At 35.5% G+C, this 16,938-nt stretch overlaps 1 pseudogene; it reads left to right on the top strand.

Moving 5' to 3' along the window:
* Positions 1-16,938, top strand: part of LOC129640076 (cylicin-1-like) — a 155,735-nt pseudogene that overhangs the window by 119,672 nt on the left and 19,125 nt on the right.

The raw sequence follows: 16,938 nt of genomic DNA, 5'->3' as shown, positions 1-16,938 counted from the left end.
CTCAGTTTGTTCTTTAAGTATGGCTTCTTTAGAATCCATTTATAAGTGAGATTGTACTGTATATGTCTTTCACTAACTTACTTCACTTATCATAATGCCCTCAAGGTCCTTCCATGTTGTCATAAATGCCAGAACTTCCTTCTTTATCATGGCTAAATTAGATAAATGATTGATAGGTGATAGATAAGTCTCATATCTCTTCAAGTGTGATTTCATTTCCTTTAGATATATGTCCAGTAGTAGAGTTGCTATAAAAATATGGTAGTTTTGTTTTTAATTTTTGAAGAACCTCCCTCTTGTTGCCCACAGTGGCTATACCAATTGACATCTGTACCAAAGTGCCCAAATTTCCTTTTATCCACAGCTTCACCAATACTTGTCTCTACTATTTTTGATAAGAGCCATTCTAACATATATGAGATGATATCACACTCTAGTTTTGATATTAGTTACCCTGATTATTATGTTGGGCATCTTTTCATGTACTTGTTGGCCATTTTTATAAATATTCTGGCAAAGTATCTCCAGTTTCTTTGCTCACTTAAAAAAAAAATAGGGTTGTTTGGATTATTTCTGCTGATGAGCTGTATCAGTGTCTCATATATTTTGAATATTAACCCTTTATCAGACAGACAATTTGAAAACATGTTGTCTCATTCCATAGGCTGTTGCTGTTTTTTGGTATTGTTTTTTTTTTTTGCTGTAAAAAAGCTTTTCAGCTTATTCATTTCTCTTTTTGTTAGCCTGTACTTTCTTGCTGTCAAAAAAAAAAAAAATCAGTGACAAAAGAATATCAAAAAGCTTTTTTCCTTTTTTCTTCTAGGAGCTGAACAGTTTCAGCTTCTATGTTGAAGTCATTAATACATTTCAAACTTATTTTTTGAGTTGTGTAATATAGGAGTCCACTTTTATTCTTTTCCATGTGGACATCCAGTTTTCAAAGAAACATTTATTGAAGAGCTATCTTTTCCCCATTTTTTTGTCTTGGTATTTCTGGGTTGTCGATTCTGTTATAATAGTCTATATAATTTTTTTATGCAAGTACATTCTAGTTTTTAAGAGTAGTTTATAATCAGGAACTATGAGTCTTCAACATTGTTCTTTCTCAAGAATTCTTTGGATATTCATAGTCTTTTGTGGTTTTGTACAAATTTTAGATTTGTGTTTTCAATTTTTGTGAAAAGCACCATTGACATTTTCGTAAGGATTGCATTTAAACTATAGATGGCTTTTGGTTGGTAGTCTGGACATTTTAACAATATTATTCTTCTGATTCATGAACTTGAAATGTCTTTCCATTTATTTGTATCTTATATATTTTCTTTCATCAAAATCTTATAGCTTTTAGTGTGTAGCTATTTAACTTCTTTAGCTAAATATATTTATAAGGATTGTGTTACTTTAAACTTTTGTAAATTAGATAGTTTCCTTTAGTTTTCAGATATTTTGGTTTTAGTGTATTAAAGTGCAACTGATTTCTATATGTTTTGTATCCTGCAAATGTACTGAACTTGCTGATTAGTTCTAGTAGTTTTTGGTAGAATCTTCAAGACTTTCTATATTCAAGATCACATATTTGCAAACAAAAATAATTTGACTTATTCCTAATTTGGATGCTGTGTATTTATTTTTTTTGCCTAATTGCTCTGGCTAAGGCTTCCTCTACTATGTTGACTAAGAGTGGCAAGAGTGGTCGTACTTGTTCCTGATCACAGAGGAAAAGCTTTCAACATTTAAACATTTAGTGTAATGTAAAATGAGAGTTTGTCATTGATGGCCTTTATTACATTAAGGTACATTTCTTCTATAGCCAATTTGTTGAGAGTATTTTTTCTATATGGAAGAATGTTATATTTTGTCAATGCTTTTTCTGTGCCTATGAAATTATTATGTGATTTTCAGTTTTCATTCTATTAATATAGAGTGTCACATTTACAGATTTGTAATCATACTGTATAATATTTGTAATATCATGGTGGTCGGAAAAGATGTCTGATATTATTTCAATCTTCTTAAATTTTCTAAAGCATGTTCTTTGACATATGATCTTTTGTGGAGACTGTTCTGTGTGCTCTTGAGAGGCATATGTATCCTGATGTTATTGGATGGACTGTTAGGCCCTTTTGGTATAAAATATATTCCAAATTTAATTGTTCCTTATTGATTTTTATATCTGTAGAATCTATCTATTGTTGCAAGTGGGTATTGAAGTCCCACACTATTATTGTATTAGTGCATATTTTTGCCTAAAGACCTGTTAGTATCTACTTAATATATTTAGGTATTCTAATCTTTGCTGAATATATATTTATCGTTGTTATATCTTCTTATGAATTGATCTCTTTATAATCATAAAAGGGCCTTCTTTTTCTCTGATTATGGTTTTTGACCTAATGTCTATTTTTTCTGATGAAAGCTCTCTTTTGATTTCCACTTGTATGGCATATATTTTTCCATCACTTCATTTTGAATCTATATGTGATCTTAAAACTGAAGTGACTCTCTTGTGAGTATCATATAGTTATGTCTTGTGTTTACATTCATTCAGCTACTCTATGTATTTTATTTGGAAAATTTAATCCATTTACTTTTAGAGTAATTACTAATAAATAAAAACTTACTAATGTCATGTTATTCTTTCTTATTGTTTTATAGTTCCCTTGTTTCTTTCTTCCTTCATCTCTTGCTGCCTTCCTTTATAAATTGATTAATATCATAGTAAGTTGTTTTTATTCCCCTTTTCCTTTATCTTTTGTGTATCTACTAAAAGTTTTTGCCTTGCAGTTCCATCAGTTTAAAAAAACTCTTAATGTTATAGTTTATTTTTCACTGATAAATACTTAACTTCAATTAAGTTAACATATAATCATATTACAGTATTAAAGTATTCTGAATTTGACTATATACTCCAAGTGTGTTGAATATATTCATATCTTTTCATGTTATCAGTTATTATCCTTTAATTTCACATTGAAGAACTTTCATTTCTTGTAAGAAACATCTAATGGTAATTTTTTTTTTTTTTTTGGTCTGAGATCTTTTTTTCTCATTAATTTAGGAAGTAAAACTTTTGTTAGATAGAATGTTCTTTGTTGGCAGGGTGTTGTTTTTTTTTTTTTTTTTTTCAACTGGAAGTTAATTACTTTATAATATTGTAGTGTGGTTTTTGCCATACAATGACGTGAATCAGCCATGGGTGTACATGTGTCCCCCCATCTTGAACTTCCTTCAGCATCCCATCCCTCTGGGTTGTCCCAGTGCATCTGCTTTGAGTGCCCTGCTTCATGCATCAAACTTGCACTGGTCATCTATTTTACATATGGTAATATACATGTTTCAATAATATTCTCTCAAATCATTCCACCCCTTCCTTCTCTGACATAGTCCAAGTCTGTTCTTTATGTCTGTGTCTCTTTTTCTGTCTTGCACACAGGGTTGTCATTACTGTCTTTCTAAATTCCATATATATGCATTAATATACTGTATTGAAGTTTCTCTTCTGACTTACTCTGTATAATAGGCTCCAGGTTCATCCACCTCATTAGAACTGACTCAAATGTGTTGTTTTTTATAGCTGAGTAATATTCTTTTTTTTCTCTTTCAGCCCTTTGAATATACCATCTCATTCTCTCCTGAACTATAAGTTTTCTTCAATAATTCACGAATTGTTTCTCTTGATGGTATCCCGTAGATCACATAGGATTTCTTCAGTCTTTTTCATTTGTGTTCTTTGTTCTATTCTGACTCAATAATTTCAAAAGTCCTGTTTTTCCATTCTTAGAATGGAAAAACTTTCCATTTTCTTCTGTTTGATCTATTCAGCTTGGTGCTCTGCTGTGTATTGCATTTTTATTTAATTCACTATATTCTTCAGCTTGAGAATTTTTTTATGATTTCCACCACTTTATAAACTGCTAAATTTGTTAGTCTATTGTTTCCCTAATTTCAGTGAATTGTCTTTCTGTGCTTTCTTGTAGCTTATTGAACTCTCTTAAAACAGCTGTTTTGAATTATTTATTAAATAAATCATAAATGATACTTTTGTGGTATCACGTTTCTTTGATTTTTCACGTTTCTTGAAGTCTTACATTACTGGCTTCACATTTGAAGAAGCAGTAACTTCCTCTATTCTTTGGGAGATAAATACCTTCCATCAGACCTGCTAGGGATTCTGGGGTTTCCTCAAACACTCTATGGCTGTTTCTGCTCCATGTTTCTTGATCCCTTTTGCAGCAGAATTCTTAAGCTTGTAACCATCTTTCTATCTTACAGTGTACCAGGGCCACTGCTGAAAGTCTCCATTTTACTTTCCTAGTGGCAGAACCAAAGCTCATGTTTGTGGTTTCTCTTTGGCCCACAGATTCATGCCAGCTTTCTGTGCATGCTCACTAACTCTCTTTCAAAGCTCACTCTCACCATCATTAAAAATATATACAAGGAACCAGCCACAGGGTGGGAGTATGTATGAATAAAGCACATGATATTCTGGGGGTGCATGAGGGCCAGTTGTAGGTATTCCTGAGCAAGTCATCTCCAGCAGCTCGTGGGTAGGCTTCATGATGTAGTTTGCAACACTATCAGATCAGATCAGATCAGTCGCTCAGTCGTGTCTGACTCTTTGCGACCCCATGAATCGCAGCACTCCAGGCCTCCCTGTCCATCACCAACTCCCGGAGTTCACTCAGACTCACACCCATCGAGTCAGTGATGCCATCCAGTCATCTCATCCTCTGTCGTCCCCTTCTCCTCTTGCCCCCAATCCCTCCCAGCATCAGAGTATTTTCCAATGAGTCAACTCTTCTCATGAGGTGGCCAAAGTACTGGAGTTTCAGCTTTAGCATCATTCCTTCCAAAGAAATCCCAGGGCTATAGGATTTATTTTCCTTTAATGCCCTAGGAGGGTCATATCTGCTGCTCTCTCAGCTTCTTCTTGCTTCCATCCATGTTGCTCATGACTCAGTATTCTAGATGTGGTGACAGAGAAATGATCCTTTTTGACAGCATCATACACTGCAAGGAAGCTGGATGCTCACTCACACAACCTTACTGTCTCTTATGGGAGAAATTATAGGCCAAGGAGATTTCTTTTAGCAGTATACTGTGCTACCTTAAGGGAGGGATGATGTATATAAAGTCAAGTATTGCTCTGACCCTCTCCAAGCACCCAAATTTATATTTTTTGCTCTCATTATAACCTATAATCATCCTCCTGGAAATTTGGACTTCCACAAAGGCTGTCTTATCTGTGGGAGATTGTCTAAAACAATGTTCTCCAGGGACTCCTGGACCCTAGTTGAGGGGGGTTGAGGCTAGTTCTTGGGCCACAATGGAAACAAGGCCAATCATCAAACTGCTTTATTCTTCTCTAACCCAGTTGTTTCCCTCTTTATAAGAACTCTGGTGACTATATTTAGTGTCTTCCAGGGTAATCAAATAATTTCCTGTTCACAAGGTTTTAATTTAGTCACATGTGCAAAGTCCTTTTTTCCATATAAAACAACATTCACAGGTTTCAGGGATTTGATATGAATACTTTGAGGAGTCATTTATCAACTTTTTACAATGCTCAATATTAATTAGCTGAATGAATAAATTAATGAAAATCACATAATACTTTCTTGTTCAAATTTGAAGGATTGACTCATTCAGTTACCAGGGGATACAACTGCAAGAATAGTAATGAATGAAAACAAGTGGAGCAAAAACAATAGGACAATAAGGAAGTCAGTTTTATAAAAGATAGATTTGAAGTAATGTACACATAAACTGAAAAAGAATAGAGAATTTTTTTAATGTAAAGTAATTAGCCTCCAATTAAAATAAACAAATTTATATTAAAAGAACAGAGAATTTTGAGGGAAAAATTTCACTTCAGAAAAATCTAAATGAGTAAAACATTGTAAAATTATATGAAATGATATAGTATCTTTGAAATCATATTTTAAACAGCAACTATTTTAAACAGAAAGGATAATAAGCATATTCATTATTATTGTTACTACTATTGTCATGACTATACTATTTCTCTCAAGATATTGAAAGAACAAATGTCTTTTTTATACATTATTTTTTTTTTTACATTTCCATTACTGTGAAAAGAAAGAGTATTAGAGTTAATGATAACTGGATAACAGAAGCCAAATCTGTCATTTTATTCCATTATGGTTATATATTTTTGTGTCATGTTTAAGAAACATTTACTCCACTATCACTAAGATAGTCTCCTTTTTTACCTCCTGGAAACTTTACTCTTTTACCTTTCACCTTTGGGTCTACTTTGCATCTAGGATTGATTTGAGTGTGTAATGTGAGATCAGGTCAAGAATCACTTTTTTTTTGTTTCCCCTAGAAGATATCCAGTTGATTAGTACTGTTTATTGAAAATCTAATTTTTCTTCAATGTGTAACAACTTTGAGACAATTCATATGACCATATCTATATAGGCATCTCTTTTAACTCAGTCTGTATTGTAGGTTACTTGTCTTCAGGCTGATACTTCTTGTTATTGCTCAGTTGCTCAGTGGTGTATGACTCTGTGATCCCATGGACTGCAGCATGCCAAGCTTCCCTATCCTTCACCATCTCCCAGAGCTTGCTCAAACTCATGTCCATTGAGTCAGTGATGCCATCCAACCATCTCATCCTCTATCATCCCCTTCTTCTTCTGACTTCTATTTTTCCCAGAGTCAGGGTCTTTTCTAATGAGTTGGCTCTTTGCATCAAGTGCCAAAAGTATTGGCAATTCAGCTTCAGCATAAGTCCTTCCTTCCCTGATAGCTCAGTTGTTAAAGAATTCACCTGCAATTCAAGAGACCCTGGCTCAATTCCTGGGTTGGGAAGATCCCCTGAGAAGTGATAGACTACGCACTTCAGTATTTTGGGGCTTCCTTTGTGGCTCAGCTGGCAAAGAATCCTCCTGCAATGAGGGAGACCTGGGTTCAAATCCCTGGGTTGGGAAAATACCCTGGAGTAGGGAAAGGTGACCCACTCCAGTATTCTGGCCTGGAGAATTCCATAGGCTGTATAGTCCATTGGGTTACAAAGAGTTGGGCGTGAATATTCAGGGTTTATTTTCTTTAGGATTGACTGGTTTGATCTCCTTGCAGCCCAGGGACTCTCAACAGTCTTCTCCAACACCAGAGTTCAAAAGCATCAGTTCTTTGGCATTCAGTTCTCTTTATGGTCCAACTCTCACATCCATACATGACCACTGGAAAAACCATAGCTTTGACTATATGGACCTTTGTCTGCAAAGTAATGTCTCTTCTTTTTAATATGCTGTCTAAGTTTGGCACAGTTTTTCTTCCAAGAGCAAGTGTCTTTTAATTTCATGGCTACAGTCATTGTTCACAGTGATTCTGGAGCCCAAGAAAATAAAATCTCTCACTGTTTCCATTGTTTCCCCATATATTTGCCATGAAGTGATGGGGCCAGATACCATGATCTTCGTTTTTGGAATGTTGACTTTTAAGCCAGTATTTTAACTCTCCTCTTTCACCTTCATCAAGACACTCTTTAATTCATTTTTGCTTTCTGCCATAAGGGTGGTGTCATCTGCATACATGAGGTTATTGATATTTCTCCTGGCAATCTTGATTCCACCTTGTGCTTCATCCAGCCAGGCATTTCACACAATATACCCTGCATGTAGTTCAAATAAGCAGGGTGACAATACACAGCCTCATTGTACTCCTTTTCCAATTTTGAATCAGTGCATTGTTCCATATCAGGTTCTAATTGTTGCTTCTTGACCTGCATACATCATCTTAATTGCTCTCACTTTTTAATAATTGATATATGGTAACATATATCAATATATAATATTTATACTTAATAATACATATCCTTCACATTGGTTATTTATCTTTCAAATTGTCTTGTATATTATTGGCTCTTATTTCCATATAAAATTTAAAATTATCTAGTCAGTTATCACAAAAAGTCAGGGCAAATTTTATTGGGATTACATTGAATCATTTGGGAAGGAACCTTCTGAATATAGTATATAGCTCTATTTACTTATGTTTTCTTTAATTTATCTTAACATTGATTTATATCCTTCAGTGTAGAGGCATTGCACATATATCTCTAAATTTATTTTGAGTATTTTGTACTTATGCTATATGTCATTAACATACGTACAAAATGCTTAAAACCACATGCAGGTATGACCTAAATCAAACCCCTTATGATTATACACTGGAAGTAACAAATAGATTTAAGGAATTCGATCTGATAGACAGAGTGCCTGATGAGCTATGGATAGAGATTCGTGACATTTTACAGGAGGCAGTGATCAAGATCATCCCCAAGAAAAAGAAATGCAAAAAGGCAAAATGGTTGTCTGAGGAGGCCCTACAAATAGCTGTGAAAAGAAGAGAAGCTAAAGGCAAAGGAGAAAAGGAAAGATATTGATTTGAATTCAGAGTTCCAAAGAATAGTAAGGAGAGATAAGAAAGCCTTCCTCAATGATCAATGCAAAGAAATAGAAGAAAACAGAGAATTTCTGGGGGAGGCTAGAGATCTCTTCAAAAAAATTAGAGATACCAAGGGAACATTTCACTCAAAGATGGTCACAATAAAGGACAAAAATGGCATGGAACTAACAGAAGCAGAAGATATTAAGAAGAGGTGGCAAGAATACACAGAAGAACTATACAAAAAAGATCTTCATGACCTAGATAACAATGATGGTGTGATCACTCACCTAGAACCAGACATCCTGGAATGTATAGTGAAATGAGCTTTAGGAAGCATCCCTATGAACAAAACTAGTGGAGGTGATGGCATTCCAGTTGAGCTATTTCAAATCCTAAGAGATGATGTTGTTAAAGTGCTATACTCAATATGCCAGCAAATTTGGAAAAGTCAGCAGTGGTCAAAGGACTGGAAAAGTTTAGTTTTCATTTCAATCCCCAAATGGGAAATGCCAAAGAATGTTCAAACTACCACACAATTGCACTCATTTCACGTGCTAGCAAATAATGTTCAAAATTCTCCATTCAGGCTTCAACAGTACATTAACCAAAAATTTCCAGATGTTCAAGTGGAATTTAGATAAGGCATAGGAACCAGAGATCAAAGTGTCAACATCCGTTTGATCATAGAAAAAGCAAGAGAGTTTCATAAAAACATCTACTTCTGCTTTATTAATTACACCAAAGCCTTTGACTGTATAGATCACAACGAACTGTGGAAAATTTTTCAAGAGGTGGGTATACCAGACCACTTTACATGCCTCCTGATAAATCTGTATGAAGGTCAAGAAGCAACAGCTAGAACTGGACATGGAACAATAGACTGGTTCCAAATTGGGAAAGGACTACGTCAAGGCTGTATATTGTCAGCCTGCTTATTTAACATATATGCGGAGTTCAGGTCAGTTCAGTCCCTCAGTTGTGTCCGACTCTTTGCAACCTCATGGACTGCAGCACACCAGGCCTTCCTGTCCATCACCAACTCCTGGAGTTTACTCAAACTCATGTCCATTGAGTCAGTGATGCCATCCAACAATCTCATCCTCTGTCGTCCCTTTCTCCTCCTGCCTTCAACCTTTCCCAGCATCAGAGTCTTTTCCAGTGAGTCAGTTCTTTGCATCAGGTAGCCAAAGTATTGGAGTTTCAGCTTCAGCGTCAGTCTTTCCAATGAATATTTAGGATTGATTTCCTTTAGGATGGACTGGTTGGATCTCCTTGCAGTCCAAGGGACTCTCAAGAGTCTTCTCCAACACTGCAGTTCAATTCTTTGGTGCTCTGTCTTCTTTATAGTCCACCTCTCACATACATACATAACTACTGGTAAAACATAGCTTTGACTAGACAGGCCTTTGTTGGCAAAGTAATGTCTCTGCTTTTTAATATGCTGTTTAGGTTGATCATGAGTTTTCTTCAAAGAGCAAGCTTCTTTTAATTTCATAGCTAAAGTCACCATCTGCAGTGATTTTGAAGCCCCAAAAAATAGTCTGTCACTGTTTTCACTGTTTCCTCATCTACTTGCCATGAAGTGATGGGACCTGATTCCATGATGCAGAGTGAAAAGTGAAAGTGAAGTCGCTCAGTCATGTCCGACTCTTTACGACCCCGTGGACTGTAGCCTGCCAGGCTCCTCCATCCATGGGATTCTCCAGGCAAGAATACTGGAGTGGGTGGCCATTTCCTTCTCCAGGGGATCTTCCTGACCCAGGGATCGAACACACGTCTCCCGCATTGCAGGCGTACGCTTTAACCTCCGAGCCACCAAGGAAGCCCATGATGCAGAGTAGATCTTTCCTCAAGAGGCTCTTTGGTTCCTCTTTACTTTCTGCCACAAGAGGAAACAAAGAGCCTCTTGAGGAAAGTGGAAGAGGAGAGTGAAAAAGCTGGCTTAAAACTCAACATTCAAAAAACTAAGATCCTACATCCAGTCCCATCACTCCATGGCAAATAGATGGGGAAACAATAGAAACAATGACAGACTTTATTTGTCTTTGACTCTAAAATTATTGCAAATGGTGGCTGCAGCCATGAAATTAAAATACGCTTGCTCTTGGAAGAAAAGCTATGACCAACCTAGACAGCATATGAAAAAGCAAAGACATTACTTTGCAGACAAATTGCGTCTAGTCAAAGCTATGGTTTTTCCAGCAGTCATGTATGGATGTGAGAGTTGGACTATAAAGAAAGCTGAATGCCAAAGAATTGATGCTTTTGAACTGTGGTCTTGGAGAAGACTCTCGAGAGTTTTGGACTGCAAAGAGATCAAACCAGTTAGTCCTAAAGAAATCAGTCCTGATATTCATTGGAAAGACTGATGCTGAAGCTGTAGCTCCAATACTTTGGCCACCGGATGTGAAGAACTGATTCATTGGAAAAGACTCTGATGCTGGGAAAGGTTGAAGGTGGGATGAGAAGGGGACTAACAGAGAATGAGATAGTTGGATGGCATCACTGACTTGATGGACATGAGTTTGAACAAGTTCTGGGAGTTTGTGAGGGACAGGGAAACCTGGTGTGCTACAGTCCATGGGTCTCAAAGAGTCGGACACATCTGAGTAACTGAACTGAACTGAAAAATTGCATTATTAAAATATTTTCTAATTGTTTGGTTGTATACCTAAATACAATTGATTTTCACATTTAATCTTATATCTATTTTGCTAAATTATCTTATTAATTCTAATTGTGTGTCTATAGGTATTATGGATTTTCTACATAAACATGCTGCCTGTAAATACTAACAGTTTTATTTCTTTTTCCCCCTATTCTTGACATTTTGTTTATATTTGTCTTTCCTTATTGCACTAGCTAGAACCTCCAGTAAAATATTACATTGAAGTTGTACTAGCAGATATCCTTTTGTTGTTCCTGAGCTTAAGGGGAATATTTCTAATGCTTCAGCACTGCGTATTTGTATTTTCTCTAGTCTTCTTTATATATCCTCTATCAGGTTAAGGAAGTTTCTTTCCAATTTTTATTTGCTAAAATTTTACCATGAATTTGTTAGACTGCATATTGAAATGCTCATATAATTTTCCCTTTTTTATTTTGATGTGTTAATGTGGTGAATTTCAAATGTTAAACTAACCTGAATTAAATCCTGTTTTATTGTGGTAGAGTATCCTTTCTATGTATTGAATTAGATTAAATGTTTAAGGGTAGGGGTGTTTATATTTATGAGAGATATAAGTCTGTGATTTTTTTCTATTAATGACCTCATCAGATTTTGGTATCAACGTTATGTTTTTTTCATATAATAAATTGAAAAGTCACTCTTCTTTTTCTGTTCTTTGGAAGATTTTTTGAATAATTGTTACTTTCTCTTCCTTAGGTGTTTGGGAGAATTAATCAATGAAGACATCCACACCTGGAATTCTCTATGTCAGTAAGTTTTTAATGATCAAACAATGTCTTTAGTATACATACAGTAATCCATATTTTCTACTTAACCCTTGTTTCAGAATTAATATGCTTTCTTTTTAAAGGAATTTGCTTATTTCATCTAAGTTTTCAATATATTAGCATAAAGCTTTTGCATCTTTCGTTTCTTTCTGATGATAATTTTATTATTTTTTCCTCTTATATATGTTGGCTTTGTTTTGCTGTTCTGTTTTTAGCTTCTTAAACTAGATACTTAAGTCATTAACTTTTCAGCTATTCCTTTTTTCTAATTTACAAATTTAAAGTTATAAAGTTTTAAATGGGTTTTTGCATCCAAAGTTTTAAATAGGTTTTTACACCCCACAAATATTTCAATACTGTATTTACCTCATGCTCTTCAAAATGTTTTAAAAATATTTTCTTGTTTCCATTGTAATTTATTCTTTGATCCATAGATTATATTTTTAATTTCCAATTGTTTAGGTTTTTTATTTTTTCGTTTCTGTTGTTGATTTCTAGCTTTGGTCAACTGTGAGCAGCAAACATATGCCATATGACTGAGTACTTGATACTTGTTGAGACTTGCTTATTGCCTAGCCTATGGTCACTTTTGTTAAATGTTCCATGTGAACTTGAAGAAAATGTATAGTATTGTGCAGTTATTTGGTGTAATGTCTTTATATTATGCCAATTTCTGTCAATCATGTTATTCAACTTTTCTATATCTCTACTGTATATTCTTTTCTTCTTGTTCTATTAGTTATTTAAATAAATATGATGAAGTTCCCAACTATAATTGTCAGTTTGCACATTACTTTTCCTTTTATAAATTATAGTTTTATGGTCTTTAGAGCTATGTCAATGGGTACATGCATATTTAGAATTATTACATCTTTCTGTTGGATTAACCCCTTTACTATTATAAAATATTCCTATTTACCTTTATGTATCTTAAAGGTAACTTTGACATTAGTTTAGCTCCACAGGCTTATTATCCATTAAGGTACACAGTGTATCCCTTTTCCATTAAAAAAAAAATCATGTTCTCTTATATTTTAGGTTTATTATAATCCACTGTGCAGATTCATGTTTTAAGTGGTGTACTTAGTCCATATACTGTTCTGTGGTAAGAAAATCAAACGTGAGAACTACTCACCAAATTTTTAAGTGTAAAATACAGTATTGTTAATTATAGGCCCAATGTTATGCAGAAAACCTCTATAACTTGTTGATTTTAGTCCATTTGACTTTTAAAATTTTATTTATTTTTGGCAGCAATGGGTCTTTCTTGGATTTCCCTGGTAGCTCAGGTGGTAAAGAACCCACCTACAATGCAAGAGACCCTTTTTCGATTCTTGGGTCAGGAAAATCCCCTGGAGAAGGGACAAGCTACCCACTCCAGTATTCTTGGGTTCCCCTGGTGGCTCAGAGGGTAAAGAATTTGCTGCATTGTTGCTGTGTGCGGGCGTTTTTCTAGCTGTGGTGAGCGGGAGCTACTCTTGTTGGGCATGAGCTTCTCACTGCAGTAGCTTCTCGTTACAGACCACAGGATCTAGATGCGCAGGCTTGGGCAGTTGTGGCAAACAAACTCAGTAGTTAAGGCTTGCAGGCTTAGTTGTTCTACAGCATGTGGAAACTTCAGAGGCCAGGGATTAAACCTGTGTCTCCTGCTTTGGCAGACAAATTCTTACTCACTGAACACCAGGGAAGTCCCCAGTCAATTTGCTTTTAATGTAATAGCTTTATGTTTGGATTTACATCTATCATTTTAGTTTTATTATTTGTGCCATGTTTTTGTTTATTTATCCTTTATTGCTTTCCTTTATATTAATCAAACATTTTAATTACATTTCCTTCTCTATTATTTTATTTATATAATTTTAGTTATTATTTAGTGCTTATGTTTTAATTTATAGAAGTATATCACAAATTTGTATCTTTACAACTCCCAGAGAATCAAGCTTCTTATAACACCTTAACTCCAATTATTTCACCAATCTTTATTACCACTATAAATTTTGAATTTAAATTTATAAATTTCATTTTAAGCTTACCAGATTATCATTATTATGTGTAAATACTTAATATTCATGTTCTGCACCCAAATATGTGCTGTCTTATGCTTTTTTTTTTTTTTTTTTAGGAAGTACTACCTTAGGTAATTTCCTTCTACCTGAAGAATTCTTACTTGTATATGTTTTTGTACTTTCCGCTAGCCATACAACTCACACAATTTTTTTTATTTCAATATAAAAACAATGTCTTTATTTCACACTCACTTTTGAAAAATATTTGTGCTATGATTAAAAACCTTAAATTGTCAGGGCTTTTTGCTGTTTTATTTTTGTTTGTTTTGTTTTGTTTTAGAACTAAATATGACTTCCATTCTCTTCTGACTTCTGTCACTAATTTTCCCCTTTATTTCAAAATATAGGTTCAGATCACTTATGTAACAAATTGTATGCACACAATCATTTATTGCACTAAAATGTACACTTTGGAATGAATAAAAATTCTCAGGATTTTAACTATATTACAGACCTAATGATGTAAAACTGAGGCCACTTGTATACAAGGCAGTGCATGCTAAGTCACTTCAGTACTGTCCAACTCTTTGTGACCCTATGGGCCATAGCCTGCGAGGCTTCTCCAACCATGAGATTCTCCAGGCAAAAATAGTAGCAGAAGTCTTCCCAACTGAAAGATCAAACCCACATCTCTTTCATGTCCTGAATTGGGAGACAGTTTCTTTTCCACCTGGGAAGCCCATATACAAGGTAGACATGTTGTGATACTTGACTGTTTTCCCATTTCTCATTGTTTCTTGATTGCCTTCTCTAGTGTTTTCCAAAATGAGATGCACATGCAAGATAATCAATTGAAATGTGTGAATAGGATACTACAGCTTCAATTTATGTATTTTATTTCATCTCTTAAAATTTTCTATCTTCAGTTCAGTTGAGTTCAGTCGCTCAGTCGTGTCTGACTCTTTGCGACCCCATGAATCACAGCACGCCAGGCCTCCCTGTCCATCACCAACTCCCAGAGTTCACTCAGACTCACGTCCATCGAGTCAATGATACCATCCAGCCATCTCATCCTCTGTCATCCCCTTCTCCACCTGCCCCCAATCCCTCCCAGCATCAGAGTCTTTTCCAATGAGTCAACTCTTCGCATGAGGTGGCCAAAGTACTGGAGTTCCAGCTTTAGCATCAGTCCTTCCAAAGAAATCCCAGGGCTGATCTCCTTCAGAATGGACTGGTTGGATCTCCTTGCAGTCCAAGGGACTCTCAAGAGTCTTCTCCAACACCACAGTTCAAAACCATCAATTCTTCAGCTCTCAGCCTTCTTCACAGTCCAAGTCTCACATCCATTCATGACCACAGGAAAAACCATAGCCTTGACTAGACAGACTTTTGTTGGCAAAATAATGTCTCTGCTTTTGAATTTCCTTTCTAGGTTGGTCATAACTTTCCTTCCAAGAAGTAAGCGTCTTTTAATTTCATGGTTGCAGTCACCATATGCAATGATTTTGGACCCCAAAAAATAAAGTCTGACACTGTTTCCACTGTTTCCCCATCTATTTCCCATGAAGTGATGGGACTGGATGCCATGATCTTCGTTTTCTGAATGTTGAGCTTTAAGCCAACTTTTTCACTCTCCACTTTCACTTTCATCAAGAGGCTTTTTAGTTCCTCTTCACTTTCTGCCATAAGGGTGGTGTCATCTGCATATATGAGGTTATTGATATTTATCCTGTCAATCTTGATTCCAGCTTGTGCTTCTTCCAGTCCAGTGTTTCTCATGATGTACTCTACAAATAAGTTAAATAAGCAGGGTGACAACATACAGCCTTGACGTACTCCTTTTCCTATTTGGAACCAGTCTGTTGTTCCATGTCCAATTCTAACTGTTGCTTCTTGACCTGCATACAAATTTCTCAGGAGGCAGGTCAGGTGGTATGGTATTCCCATCTCTTTCAGAATTTTCCACAGTTTATTGTGACCCACACAGTCAAAGGCTTTGGCATAGTCAATAAAGCAGAAATAGATGTTTTTATGGAGCTCTCTTCCTTTTTCCATGATCCAGCAGATGTTGGCAATTTGATTTCTGGTTCCTCTGCCTTTTCTAAAACCAGCTTGAATATGAGGAAGTTCATGGTTCACGTATTGCTGAAGCCTGGCTGGGAGAATTTTGAGCATTACTTTACTAGCATGTGAGATGAGTGCAATTGTGCAGCAGTTTGAGCATTCTTTGGCATTGCCTTTCTTTGGGATTGGAATGAAAACTGACCTTTTCCACTCCTGTTGCCATTGCTGAGTTTTCCAAATGTGCTGGCATATTGAGTGCAGCACTTTCACAGCATCATCTTTCAGGATTTGAAATAGCTCAAGTGGAATTCCATCACCTCCCCTAGCTTTGTTCGTAGTGATGCTTTCTAAGGCCCACTTGACTTCACATTCCAGGATGTCTGGCTATGCATGATTTATAAACTCTATTATTACAGTAGAATTTGAATTACCCACATATCACACTCATTGAGTTGTGCTTAAAAGAAAGTTTGAAAAAGATTACTTTAGCCTGTAGCAAAGAGGTCAAAAACAATACAGGTGCAAAATATTTTTCCCAGTATGTGAAGGCAGTGACCCAGCCAGCATTTCAAACTTTCAAACAATTAAGTTTCCAGGATCCCAGGACATTTAACCTTTTAGCTCTGCTATAGAATAAATGTGGTTTCAATACAAATGAATAGACCATTGATCTATTTTTTTTGAAAAAGCAAACACCACAAGCTTGGACTATTTCAGAAATCTATGAAGTTTTCTTTTTCAAGACCATGAATTCATACATAGAACTGAGTGTGATTCATAACTAGAACTGAGTGTCCAAATAACCTGTGAGAGTTTTTAAATAGACTTGATTGAGCCACACCTAGAGACTCTGGGTTGCAAAGAGTCAGACACAACTGAAGTGCCTTAGCACACACAAGTACAATCTCAGAATTAGCAATGGTCACAATCTACTGTTCCTGCTAATTAATAAGGAAGTAATACTTAAATAAAATAAAATTTTAAAAAGATA

This window comes from Bubalus kerabau, chromosome X, assembly GCF_029407905.1.
Source record: "Bubalus kerabau isolate K-KA32 ecotype Philippines breed swamp buffalo chromosome X, PCC_UOA_SB_1v2, whole genome shotgun sequence".
Lineage (NCBI taxonomy): Eukaryota > Metazoa > Chordata > Mammalia > Artiodactyla > Bovidae > Bubalus > Bubalus kerabau.
This window is presented reverse-complemented; position numbering and strand designations above follow the sequence as displayed.